This window comes from Leucoraja erinacea, chromosome 13, assembly GCF_028641065.1.
Source record: "Leucoraja erinacea ecotype New England chromosome 13, Leri_hhj_1, whole genome shotgun sequence".
NCBI classification, from domain to species: domain Eukaryota; kingdom Metazoa; phylum Chordata; class Chondrichthyes; order Rajiformes; family Rajidae; genus Leucoraja; species Leucoraja erinaceus.
Window position 1 is genome coordinate 40,184,915 of NC_073389.1, and position 22,910 is coordinate 40,207,824.

Consider the following 22,910-nt stretch of genomic DNA (forward strand, 5'->3'; position numbering starts at 1 on the left):
CCTGTCCCGCTGAGTTACTCCAGCATTTTGTGTCTATCTTCGGTTTAGAACCAGCATTTGCATTTCCTTCCTACATACTATTTTTCTGCACCTCCAACCCACCTTCCATAAAGTAAACTGGTGTGTGTGGGGACATTAACAATAAAGGGAGAGAGGGGAGATATAAAGGAAGAAAAAACTTTCAGGTAGGAGTATTGGATTTCTGGTAGCAATCCATGATAGTCAGCTGTCCTTGTCTCAGTGGATGATGCCAGCACACTATGAGGGCCTTGTGTCGTAATTGCTTGTGTGGATAATCTCCGGAGGTCATGACCACTAGAGATTATGTACACAGAGGACTTGGAGAAAGAATTTGGAAATGTACCAACAAATTAGCACATTAGGTGATCAAGATTTTGATAAAAGTCTGTTGGGTGGCATCATGTTCAAAGTGGCCAATATGCTGCATTATTACCACAGATCAGTCAAGTTTTGGGCTTTCCATTAGGCAGAGCAGGACACGGGAGATTATCCTTCCGCCATGACCCTATTGATGAACAGTAGCAAATAATGTTTGTACCACAAAAGTGCCAGGCAATGGCCATCTCCAACAAGGCAAAGACTAACCACCTACCTTGGATAACAATACCACTATCAGCAATGGGTCCTCTTCAATAACGAGGTTAACTTGACCAAAACTTCAGTCGTACCAACCATACATTAATATTATGGCAACAAGTGGCTGGATATCGATACCATAAGACAGAATTGCAGAATTAGGTCTGTAAGGCCATCGAGTCTGCTCTGCCATTCCATCATGGTTGATCTATTTTTCACTCTCAACCCCTTTCTCGTATCTTCACACCATAACCTTTGACACCTTTACTAATCAATAACTAACCAATCTCAAAATTTTAGAACTTATCAATTTAAAAAATACCCAATGACTTGTCCTCCACAGCGGTCCATGGCAATGAATTCCACAGATTTACAACCCTCTGATTAAAGAGATTCCTCCTCATCTCCATTCTAAAGGTACATCCGTTTATTCCAAAGCTGTGCTTTCTGGTCTGAGAGTCTCTCACTCCTGGAAACATCCTCTCCACAGCCACTGGGCCTTTCATTATTCAGAATTTGTAATTATTCATTTTTACCTGTAAACCTTTTCAGCAACTGCAAGATACAAGTCTGGGTCATAATGGAATTTTCACTGCTTGCCTGGATGAGTGGAACTCCAGCAGTAGTTAAGAAGCTCATCACCATCCAGAATGAAGCGATGGCCTCATTGGCACCAATGATCGGCACCCCATCAACTGCCCTAAACATTCCTGCCATCAGTACAATGGGGTTCAATGTGTACCATTGGAAAAATACACTGCAGTTACTCACCCAGCACCTCCTAAACCTCTGAGCTCAACTATCAAAAAGAATATGGGCAACAGATACATAGAAACACCGCCACATGATTCCCCTCCCAAGTCACACGTAGTAATACAACACAGAATATAGACCCTTTGGCACAATTTGCTTGTGCCGAACAAGATATCCTATGTCTAGCTCACATCCCACTTAGCCTTTCTTATATATGCACCTGTCCAAAAGTATTTTAATGTTGTTATTGTACTTGCCTCTACCAGTTCCTCCAGCAGCATGTTCCCGACCCACCACCCTCCGTGTGAAAAAGTTGCCCCTCAAGTTCCTATTAAATGTTTTCCCTCTGATCCTAACACCTATACCCTCTGGTTGATTACCCTATCCTGGGAAAACAGACTTCACCCTGATGTGGATATATTTTCCAGTTTCTCTCATGTTGGTCTTTCCAAATCATGAAATGTGTTATGCAACAGCATTACTAGACTATCTTGTCCAGCATGACTGGAATGATTCAAGGTGGTGACTCACTATCTCCTTTCCAAGGGCAGTGATGACAGGCCTTTCCGGCAATGTTCACATTATTGAAAATGAATAAATAAAATTTTAAAATAGCACAAGGACTTAAATATATTTTAAAGACGTTTTCCCTTTTTTAATATATATATATAGCACTGAAAATAATTTAAGTGCAGAGCGGAGTGGAGGGCCAGCGAGATCGCTTCCGCCGTTCATCTGTTGTGGTGGTAAGCGAACTGCAGTGGGTCCAGGTTTTTGTCGAGGTACGAGTTGATTTGCGCCATAATCAACCTCTCAAAGCACTTCATCGCCACAGGCGTTAGTGCCACTAGTCGATAGTCATTGAGGCACGTCACCTTACTCTTCTTGGGCACTGGTATAATTGATGCCCTTTTAAAGCAGGTGGGAACCTCAGACCTCAGAAGTGAGAGGTTGAAAATGGCCGTAAAAACTGCAGCCAGTTGGTCCGCACAGGTTTTTAGAACACGACCAGGTACACCATCAGGTCCAGGCACTTTTCGAGGGTTCACCCCTCTGAAGGATTTCCTGACATCGGCCTCTGTGACTGAGACTGAAATACCATCACAGCGAATGGGGGCTCGGGAAGGCACATCGGTGTTCTCCCCATCAAAGCGTGCGTAAAACGCATTGAGCTCGTCAGGGAGTGATGTTTCGCCGACATTCGAGCTGCCTCATGATTTTGCCTTGTAGGAGGTGATTGCATTCAGGTCCCACCACAGCTGCCGAACATCTGTCTCATCCTCCAGTTTGGAGCATTAGCCCCTTTTGGCCTTTTTGATGGCCTTACCAAGGTCGTATCTGGACCTCTTGTAGACCACTGTATCATCAGACATGAATGCCCGGTGTCTGCTCTTCAGAAGAGTGCGGATCTCAAAGACCACAGAATCTTAGAGCACATTAGGCCAACTCTTTGAATGTGCATTTGAACGTTGGATATATTAAAGAAATATTTTTTTCCCATTTTAAAATTAAATGGTTTTATTTTCCATATAGAAAAATAAATATCAACTCCTTTTGTCAGAGTAAAGGAATAAATTATACAGAAATATCCATGTAGAATGTAACCTGAGACTGTTGTACATGCATGATGACATTATCAAAGTAGTGTTGCATACAGACCACCAAACAGCAGTAGGGAGGTTGGGGATAGCATCAAGCAGGAAATTAGGAATTCGTGACTCAAAGGTCCAGCAATAATCATGGGTGACTTTAATCTACATATAGATTGGGCCAACCATATTGGTAGAAGCGCTCAGGAGGAGGATTTCCTGGAATGTATTCAGGATGGGTTTTAATACCAATATGTACAGTAGAAGAACCAACTAGAGGGCAGGCCATCCTAGACTGGGAAGGATTAGTTGGCGATCTTGGTGTGCTGAGCCCCTTGGGCAACAGTGACCAAAATATGGTGGAATTCAGCGTTAGGATGGAGAGTGACATGGTTATTTCAGAGACTCGGGTCTTGAACTTAAAGAAAGGAGACTTTGAAGGTATGAGATGGGAATTGGCTAGGATAGGCTGGCAAATTATGCTTAAAGGGTTGATGGTGAAGATACAATGGCAAAGATTTAAAGACCACATGGATGAACTCCAAAAATTGTTCATCCCTGTCTGGCGAAAAAATAAAAAACAGTAAAGGCGGCTCAATGAGGAAAATCAAGGATAATGTTAAATCCAAGGAAGAGGCATATAAATTGGCCAGAAGAAGCAGCAAATCAGAACTCAACAGAGGAGGACAAAGGGGTTAATTAAGAGAGGGAAAAAGAGCATGAAAGAAAGCTTGCAGGGAACATAAAAACTAACTGTAAAAGTTTCTTTAGGTATGTAAAAAGGAAAAGATTAACGAAGGCGAATGTAGGTCCCTTACAGTCAGAGACAGGTGAATTTATAATGAGAAACAAGGAAATGGCAAAACAGTTAAACGAGTACTTTGGTTCTGTCTTCACTAAGGAAGACACAAACAATCTCCCGGAAATACTAGGGGCCAAGGATCTAGTGGGAGGGAGGATCTGAAGAGAATTCACATTAGTCAGAAAATGGTTTTGGGTAAACTGTTGGGGACTGAAGGCAGATAAATCCCCAGGGCCTGATGGTCTGCATTGCAGGGTACTCAAGGAGGTGGTCCTAGAAATTGTGGTGCAATGGTGATCATTTTCCAATGTTCTCTCAACTCTGTGGAGTGGAGGATAGTCAATTTTTAAGTTTTCACTTTTTAAGAAAGGAGGGAGGGTGAAAACGGTGAATTATGCTTGAGTCGATTGTTAAAGATGTTATAGCAGTGCAATTGGAAAGCAGTGACAGGATCGGTCAAAGTCAGCATGGATGTATGAAGATGAAATCATGCTTGATTAATCTTCTGGAATTTTTTGAGTATGTAACAAGTAGAAGAATGGATAACGGAGAGTCAGTGGATGTGGTGTATCTGGACTTAAAAAAAAGCCTTTGACAAGGTCCCACACAAGAGATTAGTGTGGAAAATTAGAGCACATGGTATTGGGGGTAGGGTACTAACATGGATAGAGTACTGGTTGGCAGACAGGAAGCAAAGAGTAGGAATTAACAGGTCCTTTTCAGAATGGCAGGCAGTGACTAGTGGGGTACCGCAATGCTCGGTGCTGGGACCCCAGTTAGTTACAATATATATTAACGACTTAAACAAAGTAATTAAATGTAACATCTCCAAGTTTGGGGATGACACAAACCTGGGTGGCAGTGCCAGCTGCGATAAGGATGCTATGAGGCTGCAGGATGACTTGGATTGGTTGGGTGAGTGGGCAGTATCATGGCAGATGCAGAATAATGTGGATAAATGTGAGGTTATTCACTTTGGTGGCAAGAACAGGAAACATAGAAAAACATAGAAATTAGGTGCAGGAGTAGGCCATTCGGCCCTTCGAGCCTGCACCGCCATTTAATATGATCATGGCTGATCATCCAACTCAGTATCCCGTACCTGCCTTCTCTCCATACCCTCTGATCCCCTTGGCCACAAGGGCCACATCTAACTCCCTCTTAAATATAGCCAATGAACTGGCCTCAACTACCCTCTGTGGCAGAGAGTTCCAGAGATTCACCACTCTCTGTGTGAAAAAAGTTCTCCTCGTCTCGGTTTTAAAGGATTTCCCCCTTATCCTTAAGCTGTGACCCCTTGTCCTGGACTTCCCCAACATCGGAAACAATCTTCCTGCATCTAGCCTGTCCAACCCCTTAAGAATTTTGTAAGTTTCTATAAGATCCCCTCTCAATCTCCTAAACTCTAGAGAGTATAAACCAAGTCTATCCAGAAAGCAGATTATTATCTGAATGGTGTCAGATTAGGAAAAGGGGAGGTGCAACGAGACCTGAGTGTGCTTGTACATCAGTCACTGAAAGTATGCATGCAGGTACAGCAGGCAGTGAAGAATGAGAGGATTTGAGTTTTGGAGCAAGGAGATCCTACTGCAGTTGTACAGGGCCCTGGTGAAACCGCACCTTGAATATTGTATGCAATTTTCATCTCCTAATTTGAGGAAGGACATTATTGTTATTGAGGGAGTTCACCAGGTTAATTCCCGGGATGACGGGACTGATATATGATGAAAGAATGGGACGACTAGGCTTGTATTCACTGGAATTTAAAAGGATGAGAGGATATCTTATTGAAACGTATACATTTCTTAAACGATTGGATGGGCTAGATGCAAGAAAATTGTTCCCAATGTTGGGGGAGTCCAGAACCAGGGGTTACAGTTTAAGAATAAGGTGTAGGCCATTTAGTACTGAGATGAGCAAGCATTTTTTCACCAGAGAGTTGTGAATCTGTGGAATTCTCTGCCACAGAAGGCAGTGGAGGTCAATTCACCGGATGTTTTCAAGAGGGAGTTAGATTTAGCTCTTAGGGCTAAAGGAATCAAGGGATATGGGGATAAAGCAGGAACGGGGTACTGATTTTAGGTGATCAGCCATGATCTTATTGAATGGTGGTGTTGGCTCGAGGGGGAGAATGGCCTGCTCCTGCACCTATTTTTCTATGTTTTCTATGTTTCTTTGTTCATCTTACACCACCACCTACTGGTGAGATTGGTAATAATAATAATAATAACTTTATTTATAGAGCACTTTAAAAACGACCCCTGTTGCCACAAAGTGCTGTACATGACTAATCATGGGCAAAAAAAATTATTACACGACAATAAAAACACTAGAAGAGAAAGTAAAAACAATAAAATTAAAAACATTAAAAGCACTAAAACAGGCGCAAAGTCTCAAGCAGGGTCAAAAGCCAAGGAATATAAATGTGTTTTAAGATTGGTAACTGCATTAACACTCCACAAAGGGAGGGGCTTTCTGCAGTTACTTGAACTATTGCCCCGCTATACCAACAACAGAAGAGCTGCACATATTGGAGGGACATACAGTATTTGTACCATTGTTCCAACATTTCCATGGATCTTTTGCAATAACAATAGGAGACAAGCAGGTAACCCCTTCTAGAGAATCAGCAGTGAGGTACCAGATTTCAGGAGCTTGGTAAATGTGATTCGCCTTTGCAAGAAGGGCAGCAGGGAAAAGCCTGGCACTTACTGCTCTGTGTGATCAACATAACCAGTAGGAAAGTTATTGGAAAAAAATCTGAAGGACAGGATTAATGATAATTTGGAAAGGCAAGTGTACGATTAGAGTTATGAAAAGGATAGATCTTGTCTGACCAATCTGACTGAATTTTTTTGAGGAGGCACTGTGTATTGATGAGACCAATGCAGTAGATGTGGTGTCTATGGATTTCAGGTAAATTCTTCAACAATAACCCACATGGGACTGGTCCAAAATGTTAAGGCCCATGGGATCCAGGACAAGTCAGTGTATAGATATGATAGGCCACAGGAAACCTTTCCCATTATTAGTGGTATATAAAACTAGAGGGCATAAAGGGGTAAGATATTTGGATGGGATCTGAGTGGGACCTTTCTCAGTTCAATTCAGTTTATTGTCACATGTACCGAAAACTTTTTGTGGCTTGCACAGTAGAATGACAATACAGGATTACAATTGAGCCTTTTACATGATAAGCGGTTAACGCTTAGTGCAAGGTAAAGCCAGTCTGTTCAAAGTTAGTCCGAGGGTCACCAACGGAGTGATGGGTATCAGAATACAGTGTCACCGACACCATTCAATTCTTTAAATCACCTTGACACAGCACGTTATGGGCTCAGTGCAGGAAGATGGGATTAATACACAAGGGTGCCCACTGATCAGCATGGACATACAGTAGTTGGCCAAGCGACACATTTCCATGCTGTATGACTCCAATTTTACTATCACTGGAATGAATGGCTCGTCAGAATTTTAGCATGCTATATGAAATAATTATCAATATTATGAGAGACACGATAAAGATACAACAGAGAAATTAAATTAGATAGCAGGGTTTTACAATGGTTTGTTCATTTTGAGGCGGAATATCAAAGTTGAATCATTTTGATTAGGTAATTTGGAAAGATACTGGGTAATTTAACAGGATATGTTGCATGATATCTGGTGATAAAACATATCTAGACTATTTCATATTATTTCACTGTGTTGTCCAAGTATTTGATATTCACGATGCAGCTCTCTAGGACTTTGGTTCGGCCGCATTTGGAATATTGCGCGCAGTTCTGGTCACCCTATTACAGGAAAGTTGTGGAAGTTTTGGAGAGGGTGCAAAAGAGATTTATCCCAATGCTGCCCGGATTAGAGGGTTCAGCCACAGGGAGGGGTTGGATAAACTTTGACTGTTTTCTCTGGAATGTCGAAGATTACGGGGAGACAATAGAAGAATATAAAATGATGAGCGGATATAGATGGGGTATACAGTCAGAATCTTTTTTCTCATGGTGGAAATGTCCAACACTAGAGGGCATAGCTACATGGTGAGACGGCAAAGGTTTAATAGAGAGGTTTTTATTACATACAGGGCAATGGGGGCTGGAGCACATTTCCAGGGGTGGTGGTGGAGGCAGATATGATAGTGGCTTTTAAGAGGCTTTTAGATAGGCACATGGAAGTGCAGGGAATAGAGGGATAAGGGTCATGTGCTGTCAGATGAGATCAGTTTAACTAGGCATCATGTTCGGCATGAATATTATGGGCCGACGTGCCTGTTCCTATGTTGTATTATTTTATATGTTTTAATTGATGGCACAACAAAAGAATATTAATGTTATTAAATGAACCTTGTTTATTTCACACTTATGAAGTCCATGATTGGATTTACAATAACATTACATTATTGGAATTGCTGTAAACTAAACAGTAAGTATTTGAAAATTATCCATGATTAAATGATGATTTAAACTTAACATGTGGATAATGCTAAAATTGGATGTATAGTGGACAATGAAGATACACCTGGATCTAGATCAGTTGGGGAAATGGGCCAACAAATGGTCAATTTGATTTGGATGAGTGTGAAGTTTTGCACTTGGGTAAGTTAAATCAAGACTGGACATACAGGAAACAGTAGGGCCCTGGAGCATGCAGAGGAACAGAGACCTAGGGGTACAGGTACGTATTTCCCTGAGAGTAGAAAAACACAGGTAGACATTGTGATGAAGAAGGCATTTGGCATGCGTGCCTTCATCGATCATGGCATTAAGTACAGGGTTTGGGAGTCATTACATATGTACAAGATAATGGTGTGACCACACGCAGAGTATTGTGTGTAATTCTGGTCGTGCTGGTCGCTGCAGAAGCAGCCCGTGAGCCGCTGAATCTCCGCAAGCTGCTCAACACACTGCGCCCCTTCAGCTTTTTATTCTCCTCGCCGCGTTATTGACAGCGGGTTCCGGAAAGGGGCGGTTTTTACGATTTTTAAACCTTCATAACTTTTGTACTATTTCACCGATCAGAACAAAACTTATTTGACTTGCAGCAGAGGAGAATGGTAAGGTGGCAAAAAATTGTAGAGCTATGGGGGATCGTTTTTGCGCAAATTTAATTACAATGCAGACCGGAAGTAGTCAATATGAGAGTTTTAGTAATAGTATAGAAGATAGATAGATTGGTATATGGACAGGAAAGGTTTGGAAGGATACGAGGCAAACTCGGACAAATGGGACGTGTTCAGGTAGGCACCTTGGTTGGCATGGACTGGTTAGGATAAAGGGTATATTTTCACGCTGTGTGACTATAACTGTGACTAATAGCTCAAAATCTCTGCAAAAGGCTCAAATTTGATCATCTATGATGAAACTCATGTCATGATTGCATTGACTCAGAGACAATCTATGTAATTTAGCAATATCATTATTTTAAAGAGTATCTTGTCCAACACACATAATGTTTACTTGCACTGACCAATCTCAACCAAAGAAATCCACTAGGATTAGTCCTCACTCTTTCATAATGCAAGCTCCAACATTAATGTGCAAAACTTTCAAAAAGTAATGATCTGGTGTCTACGGACAGCAGTGAGATACGTGCATGGACTTGAATTGCCAACAGTGAAAACTAAGACTAAGTTCAAGGCATGGCCAAGAGACCCGTTTCTATACTGTATCGCTTTATACACAATCACAATACACAATACAATTTATTTGTCACTTGAACCTCATAGAGGCTCAAATGAAATGTTGTTTCGTCACAAGTTATAATGTCACACACTATTGTAAACTGAAAGTTCTTGCAACCAAGCATAACATTTTTAGGGTATTTTATAGCAAGGATAATTCAAAAGTGGCTTACCTTCTTATCGGATCATTTATTTATCTTGATTAACTGTAGGTAATTGGAAGAGATGAAAATCAATGGTAGCATTTTTTTAATTTCCACGATTTAACAGAATAGATGTGTACTCCAGTATTTTTTGCTGTCAGTTCGACGGGGCAAAAAAAGCAGCAATATGGATAGATTGACATTGCTCAATGTCCATTTTATACATATTAAAAAAACAAAATAGCATTTGTGTACATTTTCATTTTAGCATAATATTTAAATAATTTATTCATATATGGTTCTGTTCTACATTATACATTTCCTAAAATCATATTTTATAATACTACTGGCATTAGTTGCAATATGAAAATAGATTTAGAGATAAAATAACATGAACAAATATTTATTTTCCTTTGAAATGTTTTAGGTTTTCATTAGATAAAATTCTGCACCATAATTTTGTCTGAACATATGAAATTAAATACACTTCACTTCTTAATAACTTTTAAGTAATAAATAATGTAAAACCAAAACCTCATTAAAATCTCATTTCGTCATAGTTCACATACTATGATTCGTATAAAATGGTCATAGAGTGATACAGTGTGGAAACAAGCCCTTCGGCCCAACTTGTGCACACATGTTCCAGCTACACTAATCCCACCTGCCTGCGTTTGGTCCATATCTCTCCAAACCTGTCCTCTCCATGTACCTGTCTAACTGTTTCTTAAACATTGGGATAGTCCCAGCCTCAACTACCTCAGTTTGTTCCATACACCAACCACCCTTTGTGTGAAAAAGCTACCCCACAGATTCCAATTAAATCTTTTCCCCTTCACCTTGAACCTATATCCTCTGGTCATAGATTCCCCTACTCTGGGCAAGACAGTCTGTGCATCTACCCGATCTATTCCTCTCATGATTTTGTACACCTCTATAAGGTCACCCCTCATCCTCCTGCACACCAAGGAATAGAGACCCTACTCAACCTCTCCCTATAGCTCGCACCGTCTAGTCCTGGCAACATCATCATAAATCTTCTCTGAACCCTTTCAAGCTTGACAATATCTTTCCTATAACTCAGTGACCAGAACTGCACACAATATTCCAAATGCCAACGTCTTATACAACTGCAACATGACCTCCCAACTTCTATACACTATACTCTGATTGATGAAGGCCAATGTGCCAAAAGCCTTTTTGACCACCTTATCAACGTGCGACACGACCTTCAAGGAACCATGCACCTGCACTCCTAGATCCCTCTGCTCTTCAACACTCCCCAGAGACCTACCATTCGCTGTGTAGGTCCTGCCCTTGTTAGACACCTCACACTTCTCTGTATTAAATTTGATCAACCATTCCTCAGCCCACATGGGTAATCGATCCAGATCCTGCTGCAATCTTTCACAACCATCTTCACTATCTGTTGTCAAATAATAGCCCACGTCTTTTGTCAACTTGGTAACTAAAATTTTCTTTTTAATATTTTTGTTTACTTCGATATAAGTTTCCAACTCTGTGTACAGCTGCATACATCTGGATATCAAATGACAGTGAATTAGCAGTACCTTTGTGAATAGCTTAAAGGGCCTGTCCCACTGACGCGACTTTACAGCGACTGCCTTCGTCCTTCAAGGTCGAGGACACTCACCTGGAAAAGCTCGAGCTGGATCAACCGTCAGCGATGAAACCGCGAGCCGGATCGACCGTCTGCGCACACACACACACACACAAACACACACATCGCAAAGGCGGGGGCCAGGGAAAGTGGGGGAGCCCTGTCTGAAATTCACCCCTGCGATGAACAGGAAGGTGAAAGATAGCTGGCACTGGTCGGTAAGTCCTTTAAAGAGCGTGGAGAGAGAAGTGGAGAGAAGGGGAGAGAAGGGGGAGAGAAGGAGTGGAGACACTTTTGAGAAGCAAGACAACATTTAATAAATTTTAACAGGCATTCTTACTTTTTTTTCTCAACGAGCTTTACCTTTGATTAACTTCGATTGACCGACTACCTAAAAATAGCATTATGACCTACAAGTATAAAACCCACAAGTATAAAAATATCAATTTTTTCCATGGCAACCTTTTTTGACTCGCGGGCATTTTTCAACATGTTGAAAAATACAGCACGACATAGCTGAGGCCTCGAGTACGCGGGGACTACTCTCGAGCAGGAAGGAGAGTTACAAAGACCTCCTGGGACCGCATGTCGACATGCCGCGAGAATGAGTCAAGGGCAAACTCGTCTGAACCCGCAAATTAGGTCGCCGCAGTGGGACAGCCCCTTTACATGTCTGAACCTATTAACTATATTTTCCAGAGGGCCCTGAGATTCGAACCTTTTTTTGTACTTCAAAGATTGAATGGCTTCAGTGCTTTAAGGCATGTACTGCATTTACTACCTTGGATGGGCTGACAAGAACTATTTTGGAGCAGTTGCGGTCCACTCTTTGACCTCAGATTAATGTGTTTGCTTTTTATTTATTCCAATTAATTCTTAACCTTTCCTTCTCACATTGAATCACATGGTAATTTATTTTTATCAATGAAGATTACACCAGAAAAAAAATCAAATTTTGAACAATTTGCCCACATCAAAGAACAAAATAATAACGGAAATTTCATGATCCAAATTCTATGTTCCAATAATTAGACATCACAATTTGAGGAGAAAAGTGACATTCGAAGAAAATGATCAGTCTTGACATGAGTGCCTGTGGTGTCTGTACTTTGGATGTATCATTTAGTCAGCTATGCCAAGCACCACACATATCTAACAGCACTATCCTTCTAAGAGCTTCTTGGATAGCAATAGAAATTCAGACACTGCTTTACATGGCTAAAGAACAGCATTGGTTCCTCTCTATCCCATCAAATCCATTTGAAGATCCATTTATTTTTCCTTTTAAAACATTATTGCCGTTCTTTTCAAAATAAAAATGCACAAGCTGAGAGTAGAACTTCTGTGATTTTTATTAAGATTGGCAGTTATACCCAGTGGCTACTGCACACTGCCTGCTTCAGCCTCCTGATTAACGTTAAGCCACTCACCCAGGAGTGATCTGAGCCCCACTTATATAAAATGTCATGCACAGCCATGGCTTTTTCGTGAACTACTTGTGACCGCAATTGTGATCTGCATCAACTGGATATGTAAAGTCCAAATCAAAGTGAATGGAATATTTTTTTTGTTCTAAGCTAGGCTTTTTAAGTATCTCTACTCTGCAGATAGGCTAAGTCATCTTAAACCTACATTCCCTGAAAATGTTGCATTTCACAAACCCAAATAGTTTTGTATCTATTCGAAAAAATAGTTCATGACGGCACATGAAGAATAAGAAATGCTGCAGGTATTGAAGAACTGGAGTTATTGCTTCTGGTCCTGGTTTGCTTAGAGATGCTCTGGATTTGTTAAATACAGCACCTAACTAAATAAAGGGGCATTTGCAAAGGAACCAACTTGGGGTTTCCTCCACTTAAATCAAGAGAAGAATTTGGTAGTTATCCAGTGGCGACTGCACACTGCCTGCTGCATTCTTAACCCCACAAAATTACAGACTAAAATTCCATTGGAGACCTCCTGATCACAGTTTTTGAGGTTTTGCCAGTGCTACAACAGATTATTAGAGAATCTTACATGCTTACAATTGTAAAGAGTTTACAAACTTACAAGCTTTTTAGCAATTCCACTCATCTGCCCCCAAAAGTCCATTCTAAGTATTGATCATTCTTTTCATAAAGAAAGAACTAAATAATGTAGACATAAGTTTATTTGTTACTATTTTGAGTTTTTATCCTCTTCGTTCTGTGGTCTACACTTTGTTCTTCACTGTATCTTGGTATCAAGTCAAGCGAGTCAAGAGTGTTTTATTGTCATGTCCAAGCTAAAACAATGACATTCCTACTTGCAGCAGTACAACAGAATATGTAAACATAGTACACTGTAAACAATATAGTGACAATAAAAAACTAATAATATGATAGAAGGCGCATGGTAGGTGGGGACAGAACAACGAGCAATGAGGAGTTGGAAGGGAATGATCACTTCGAAATGATGAAGGGAAGTCTGTTTCGGATGGTGGAATCTCACTTGTTGCACATGTAACACAGACAAAGAGGGATTTTCCTGCAACTGCAGGAGATGTAACATCTGCCCTTTCACCTCGTCCCTCCTCGTCAGTCAGGGACCCAGTCTTTCTAGATGAAGCAGTGAATCACATGCACATTTTCTAATCTAGTGCACTGTAGTCATACGGTGACAGGTAAGAAATGCACCTTGCCCAGCAATGACCAAAACAAAAGGAAGGATTTACTAAACATGTTTTAGCAATAAAATTTGGAATATACCTCCACTTTGTGATCGTTTTTACAATGTAGATTTGTGCATGAAATGTGGACTTCACTGGTATGTGTTGCCCCTGCCTAACTTATCTATGAACCGAGGAAGTGGTTAATAGTGAATAAGTCTGCACTGCTGAATGGGATTCTATGAGTTAGACACATTTTGATCAAATTTAACTTGCTTAGGTACCAGGGCAACAAAACATTGTAAAACATCTATATTACTTAACAAAACCATGCATCTGCTGTGATTGTAAGTGATCCTGGAATCTTTATTCACCCATTACTCACTTGCACTCTCAGTCCACAGTCAGGCCCTGACAAACATATAACTTTGGCAAGAAATATTATAGTTGGGTCAGAATCATACATTTCAAATTGGTGAGTCATACATCCCCTATCCTCTGCTAAATCCACACTAGATTTATGGGCAATGCCATGGCCTGATAGAAAATAAAACAACCAAGCTGCTTGCAAAATATGCTTGACAGGCTTATGACAATGTGCCAGTAGCTGTCTTGCCGATGAAACTGCACAGATAACAAAATGCTTTCATGGCAAGCCTAAGTTGCAGAATAATCACATGCTTCATATTTTCATCACTGGCTCCACAAAACTGTGCCCTCTGTGGATAGCTGATACAAAATATGGCCATAATAGTTCAAATGTTCATCCAATAATCCAAATTGATGGTTTCCACTTCTAGCGTTTAAGCAATAAGAACCTGCCATATTGTGTGAGATTGTAAATCAAATTACAATAAACTACACTGCAAAGTGTCTAGTGATTACATTACTAGGCATGTAATCCAGAGGTCCAGACTAATAAACCAAAACATTATTCAAATCTCAACGTGACTGCAGAGGAATTTAAATTCAGAATTTAAAACAGTTATGACTAAATATTGTTCAATATATTTTACAAAGGTCTACCTGGTTCACTTACGTCTTTCAGAGGAGGAAATCTTTCATTTGTTGGTCTGGTTTAGATGCGAATCCAGACCTACAGCAATATAAGGAACGGGGTACTGAATTTGGATGATCAACCATGACCACAGTGAATGGCGGTGCTGGCTCGAAGGGCCGAATGGCCTACTCCTGCATCTATTGTCTACTGTATATTGTCTATTGTCTATAATTAACACTTAAAACCCAGCAAGCAACTCCGCTGTGTTATAACCATTACATTAAAAAAAAAGACTAAAATCAGACAGACTATCCACATTGACAGAGGCAGTGTACTTGGACGTTGTTCACAGTCCAGTTCACCTTGTGAAGTCTTCCTTCCCAGAAACTCAACTGCTACTGATGACGGCAAATCAGAAGCTGCATATTCTGCTCACCTCCCGACACCCCAGGACTATTCTGTCATCAATAAGGTATGTCAGAAAGGTGATGAAATAAACAGTTCAGGGTTACAGCACAGAAACAAGCCCTTCGCCCACCGAGTCCACGCTGACCATCGGCTGCCTATTCACACTAGTTCTAAATTATCCCACTTTCCCATCCTCACCCTACACATTAGGGACAATTTTACAGAGCCACTTGACCTACAAGCCTGCATGTCTTTGGGATTGGGAGGAAACCGGAGCAACCACACAGTTACAGGGGGAATGTGCAAACTCCACACAGACAGCCCCCCGAGGTCAGGATTTAATCCGAGTCTCCGACGTTTCGAGGCAGCAGCTTTACCAACTGCACCATCCACAAATACTCGCTACTTGCCTGGATAAATGCAGCTCCAACAAATGTCCAGAACCAGATATCATCCAGGACCTTTGGGACCCCATTGAATGTCCTAATCATCCATGACTCCCTGCACTAGTGCAACATGTCTGCAGTGTATGCCAACTACAAAATGAACCACAGTGTGCATTATCTACGTCTTTCTAAAGAGAGTTCAACTCACTTTTTCTTTGGATTGTAAGCACCTGGGAACTGATGACATTTTTCATATTGTGGGCAGGCATTGTGTTCCTCTAACACCAAGGAACACCAGCAGCAACAAAAGGGCATCTGAAGGGTCTCTTCCAAAACACACCTCATGCTGACCTGGGATTCCTTATTGTCACTGAATCGAAATTCTGTATTTTTCTTCTTAGCAGTACTATACTATAGCTATACCTTCACCAGGACTGCAACCGTTCAATAACACTTTTCCTTGCTCATGCCAATGAGGGGTGAGCAATAAATGCCAGCCTTGTCAGTGATACATCTCAAAACTTAATAAAAAGAAAAGGTTCTTGATTCTAAAACTGGGAATCTCATTGCAGAATTGAGTAATATAGTAATCCCACATGTACAAAAGACGAAGGTTCATCTATTTTATCTTTAACCTAGCTGACAGCAAGAGACTTTTAATTAGTCCTGAATGAACCTTTAATTAAGGCTTTAGCAGAATTTGGTGTACTGGTGATACCAAAGAAAGACAAATTAGTAACGAACAAGCACATTTGTTATATTGTACATTTTAATTCAGCTTGTCTGCATTTACTAATAGTCAATTATGATGTAAGACAAATAAAAGCTGGATATGTTCAGCAATTCTGTTTGCATTGCTGACGAGACAAATACAGTTTGTATAGGATAGAACTGCAGATGCTGATTTAAATCGAAAGTAGACACAAAATGCTGGAGTAACTCAGCGGGACAGGCATCATCAATGGCCTACCCCTGCACCTATTTTCTATCCATGTTTCTATGAGGTGCTGAAGAAGGGTTTCAGCCCGAAACGTTGCCTATTTCCTTCACTCCATAGATGCTGCTGCACCCGCTGAGTTTCTCCAGCTTTTTCGTGTACCTTCGATTTTCCAGCATCTGCAGTTCCTTCTTGAACACATAATCTTCCTTTCTTTAAAGTTTTGAAATTAGATTAAGTAAAAATTTTAAATTTGGGGGGAGAGTGATTGCTAATTGGTTGTTGCCACTCTTGAATTTAAAAATGTCTCCAATAAAGTAACACCGTTTTTAGATATATTAAGCAATGCAATTTAGATCACAGAAATTGTACCTTGTCTGAATATTTATGGATTAATGATGATCCTAATCGAGAGAAGTTCAATTTGGCTTTGTTAAAATTATTTTCAGGAATGATTTACCTGAACTTAGTTGTTTGGGTTTGGTTAGTAGTCTTTCAATTGGTACACAAGAAAACTACATGAGTATTTTGAACATAATAGAACGGTATGGAGGTTGTATAGGGGATAATGAAAATTTACAAAGTATACAAAAATAAGATATATCAGCAAGGGGCTATCAATTTTCAGTTATTCTGAACAATACTGACATAAACACAATCTTCTTCCTTTGAACACCACCATCAAATATTTAGATCAATGATCATTGAATTAGTGTTGTGTGGGAGTGGAAGACAGTCCAGGAGTAGATGGAGAAAGAAGGCCTCAGTGAAGCTTGGAGGGCAAAATGTCTTCTTGAGAATTAGAGGACAAGAAGACATTTGGACAGATACATGGATAGGCAAGGTAAATGTGACAATGGCTTGGTTGGCATGGCTGATTTCGGCTGATGGGCCAGTTTCTGTGCTGCATGACTTCACAACTGTATGACTAATTAAATACTGAAATGTTAATTGAAGTTTCAACGGGAATTCAAAGAAAAATACATAGAAACTTCAGGATGTTGTAATCTGGTACAAAAAACAAACTGCTGGAAGAACTCAGCAGGTGGAGCAACATCTAACCATATAACCATATAACAATTACAGCACGGAAACAGGCCATCTCGACCCTTCTAGTCCGTGCCGAACACATATTCTCCCCTAGTCCCATATACCTGCGCTCAGACCATAACCTTCCATTCCCTTCCCGTCCATATAACTATCCAATTTATTTTTAAATGATAAAAACGAACCTGCCTCCACCACCTTCACTGGAAGCTCATTCCACACAGCCACCACTCTCTGAGTAAAGAAGTTCCCCCTCATGTTACCCCTAAACTTCAGTCCCTTAATTCTCAAGTCATGTCCCCTTGTTTGAATCTTCCCTACTCTCAGTGGGAAAAGCTTTCGGGCCATCTGCGAGGGGAAAGGAGTTATTAAAATTTCCGGTCAAGATCTTGCACCAGGGCTAATTAAAATACCATTGTTCTGCCAGCTCATCATTAATAATTAAAATTGTATTTAAAAATACTTAGATCTTAATAAAATTGTTAAAACACAAAGACAAAGACAGTCCCTCGATTTCAAGGTTGTTCCCTGTGGAATAATTTATTCAGTCTCATATTCTCCTTCTTTCCGATGGTTTTATAAATGACTTTCCCTTATGCACCCATCAAATTCCCACTGGAAAGCCTTAATTATCCCTGTCCATTGACTTGAACTCTCTGTCCTAATCTTCTCCAATTGTGCTGATTGATGACTCCATGCTGCTATGGTTACATTCTTGTAGCTTGGATTCATCAGACAGCATGCTTGGAGCATATTCGGGCTATAAGCTCAGGTCATAAGATTTGTTGCAATAGTAACCAATAATTTCCCAGTGCCTACTACAACTACAACTGTAGATTTAATGATCAATATCCTAGACTTCATTGAAGTACTGGTGATCACTGAGAATGAATGATGTGATCAGTTATAGTGGTCGTCACCAACTTACCAATAACTGCTCCAGTAACAAATGCAGAGTAACAGTTACTATTCACTATATTACATAGGACAATTGAAGTGCACGTGACATCAGAACTATTGGTAACATTGATATAATATAGACAACCGCACGTGCATGGAGAATCTCCAGGAGCATCAGCCTGAACTCGGGACAGTCAGCACCAAAGATCCGCTATAGGATCTTTGGTCAGCACTGTTATCACAGTACAGTATTTGCAAGGCTCAGGACTTTGTGGGTAGCACATTAAGGGAGGCAGACACACTGCAACTTAAGAATGCACAAACAGGGCGGTGACTACCAAGCAGACTGAGGGGAGAAGGCTGGTAGTCCAGGAGTCCAGAATCCCTCTTGTTCATCAATTGATGAGTGTTGGGAGGGAGAAGACTTACCCAAGGAGCCAGGAGGATAGCATCACTTAGCTCAACTGCACATAGAATGAGGAAGAATAAGGGAACTGTAGTAACAGGGAAATCAATAGATAGGGGACAGGCACATATTACTCGAGTCACATAAAATGACTGTAGGATGGTATAGTGCCTTCCTGGGGCCACAGTGAAGGACAACAATGAACAGCCTGCAAGTATCCTGAAGGAAGAGGATGCTGAGTGGGAGATTGTAGTTAACATTGATACCCAACAAAATGGAGGACCTGTAAGCAGATTTTAGTTGAAACTGACTTGGCAGGGGGAATGGGATCAGAGAGGAGAGTAAGAATGGAGAGAAATAAGGTGTGAAGTGAAAATTAGAAATGTCATTAAAATAAAATTCAGCCAGTTAAAGGCAGGCATTATTAGGCAGTATAAGGCAAAACAATGTTGAAAGGCTCAATTTTAAAGGCTGCATACCAAAATACATGTTGCATCTGTAACATGTTTGATGACCTAATGGCACAAGTAGTCACAAGTGGGTATGATCTAATTTCCTTTACAGAAATGCAGCTGCAACGTGACCTAAAGCTGGAAACTAAATATCGCAGGGTATTCATCATACAGAAAGGCAATCATGTGTAAACTTTTTCACACACAGTGTAGTGGATACATGCAACAACCCGCCAAAGGAAGTTGTAGAGGTAGGAGTAATCACAATGTTTAAAAGACATTTGGACAAGTACAAGGATAGGAAAGTTTTAAAGGGATATGGGCCCAATGCAGGCAAATGGGGAAAGCTCAGGTTAACGTTTTAGATCATAAGACATAGGAGCAGAATTAGACCATTCAGCCCATCGTGTCTGCTCCGCCCATCTACCATCGAGTCGGACGGCATGGATGAGTTCAGAGCTCACAGCATGGAAACAGGTCTTTCCGCCCACCAAACCCACACTGACTCTCCAGAGACGCCGACTCTCCACCGATGCTGCCTGTCCCGCTGAGTTACTCCAGCGTTTTGTATCTATCTGACGAACAATTAACCACTTACACAAGTTCTATATTATCCCACTTTCACACACACACTCTCTACGCACAAGGGGCAATTTACAGAGGCCAACTAACCTACAAACCCACATATCTTTGGAATATGGAAGGAAACTGTAGCTAGCACCTGGAGGAAATCCACGCGGTCACAGGGAGAATATGCAAACGCCACACAGATAGTAATCATGGACAGGGTCTCCAGGTCTCTGGTGCAGTGAGGCAGCAGCTCTACCAGCTGTGCTGCCCTAAATGAACTGGGACAATGGGGCTGTTTCTACGCTGCATGATTCTATGTTCTCTTGGAAAGTTAAACTAAAGAGAAAAAAAGTTGGTAGGCAATGCTGGCATGTAAAGAATAATATATTATTTGCAACTAATGCACACTCCTTTAAGTCATAAGAAGAAATATTAATCCTGAAGATTATCGTGATTTAGAAATCAGCAAGGGTGACCAAGAAATCTGTTCGAGGAAACTCTAACATTAGAAGCATGTTAGAAGAAAAATAAACTGTAAGAGCTTCTAAAGGTATGTAAAATGAGAAGCTGTGAGGGCAAATGCGAGTCCCCTATAGATCAACATTGAAGATTTATGGAAGCACAAGGAATTGCAAATACTGGAATCTTGAGCAAAACACAATGTGGTGTAGAAACTCAGAGAGTCAGGCAGTCTCTGTAGAAGGAATGGACAGACACTGTAGAAGGAATGGACAGACACTGTTTTGGGTCGGGACCCTTCTTCATGCTCTGAATTAAGTGTCTGTCCCTTCCCTTCACAGATGCTACTTGACCCGCTGAGTTTCTCCAACACTTTGTGTTTTGATGAAAGATATTATAATGGGAATTAAGGAAATGGTAGAGAAATTTAAAAAAATTGTGTGTCTGTCTTCCCAGAAGACAAAAGCTTCACAGACACACCAGTGAATCAAAGGACTAATGGAAATCAGAACACAAAATAAATTAGGATTGGCAAAGAATTTAGAATTGAGGATTTAATGATTCTGAAAACTGGTAAATCCTAACCCCTTATAGATCTACATCACAAATCTGAAAGCTTAGACATGGTTACGTCTTCCAAATGATAGATTCTAAATCGTGACTGCAATTTGGGGGTAAATCAGAAACAAAACATATAATTAGGATTACAGCAAAACAGGCCATTTCGACCCTTCTAGTCCGTGCCGAACACATAATCTCCCCTAAATACTGCGCTAGACCATCCTAATTCCCTTATCCATATAACTATCCAATTTATTTTTTAAATGATAAAAACAGAGATCACTGAAATTCCACACAGCTACCACTATAGAGATGACAGATGGTTACCACTCGAAGTTCCCCCTCACGTTACCCCTAAACTTCAGTCCCTTAATTCTATAGATTGTTTGAATCTTCCCTGCAGATTTGGGGGCTATGCCAAATTCAACTCAAATTTGATGCCACTTTAAGAAAGGGAAGAGAAAGGAAGGAACCACTAACCCACAAGCCTGACATCAGTAATTGGGAAAATGCTTGAATCCATACAAAGGATATATCGAGAAACTTAGAAAATAACATGGTTTATTTATGAATAGTGCGGATAAGGGGAAACCAATGGATGTGATGATTTTTAAATTATTAGAACATTTTTGATCAGGTGTTACACAAGAGATTGCGTAACAAAGTTAGAGCACATGGTATTGGAGGTAATAAATGGGGAAGGATTGAGAATTGGTTAACAGTTAAAAAATAAAAAGTAGGATGAAACGGGTCCTTCTTGTTTTGGCACATAGAACTGTGGAGCACAGGAACGGGCTCTTTGGTCCACAATGTCTGTGCTAAACATAACGCCAAGACCAACTTTTATCTGCCTGCATGTAATCCATGTCCCTCCAATTCCTGCATATCCATATCCCTATTTTAAGTCTCGTAACTACCGCTATCATATCTGCTATCACCACCACCCCTGACGGCCTTTCCAAGGCTCTCACCACCCTCTGTGTAAAATAACTTGCCCATTAAACTTAAAACATACCCCTTAAACTTTGCTCCTGTCACCTTATAGCTATGCCCTCTAGTATTTGTTGTTTCCATCCAGGGAAACGGGTTCTGTCTGTCTAGCCTATCTATGCCTCTCACGGAGGATGTGATTACTGATAACAACAGAGATCAGTTCTTGAGCCCCCAACTATTCACAACCTTTATCAACAATTTGGCTAAGAAACCAAATATAACATTTCCAAGTTTGTTGATGCATGAATCTATATCAGAATGCAACTGGTGCTGATTCAAATAAACTTCAAAAGATGAAGACAAGCTGAGAGAGCGAGCAACAATATGGAGAATGGAGTTCAAGGTTCAAGGGGAAATGTGAGGTTGTCCACTTGGAAATAAAAATAAATCTGAAGCACTGAATATTTTTCGTAAATGATGAGAGATTGGGAAATATTGGTCTTCCAAGGGACATGGATGTCCTTGTACACAAGTCACTGAAACATATAGGAGCAACAAGCAATGAGGATTGCAAAATGTATGTTAGACTTTATTGCAAGAGAATTTGAATACAAAGGTAAAAAATAATTTATGTTTAAATTCTTATCTTGCATAAAGATATAACAGACTGGTTCCAGGGTAGGCAGAGCTGTCGTATGGGGAGAGACTACGTGGCCGAGACTATTCTTTTGAAGAATAACAGGAATTCTCATTGAAATATACAGAATTCTCAAACAGTTTAACAGTGTAGACATGGGCAGCACAGTGGAGCAGCAGCAGAGTTATTGTACTACAGCGTCAGAGAACTGGGTTCAATTCTGACCACGGGTGCTGTATATATGAAGTTTGAATTTTCTTCCTGTGACAGTGTGGGTTTTCTACGGGTGCTCCAGTTTCCTACCAAACTCCAAATTGGCTTCTGTAAATTGCCCCCAGTGTAGTATACAAAACTGTGATAACATAGAACTACAGTATAGAAACATGGAAAACAGGTGCAGGAG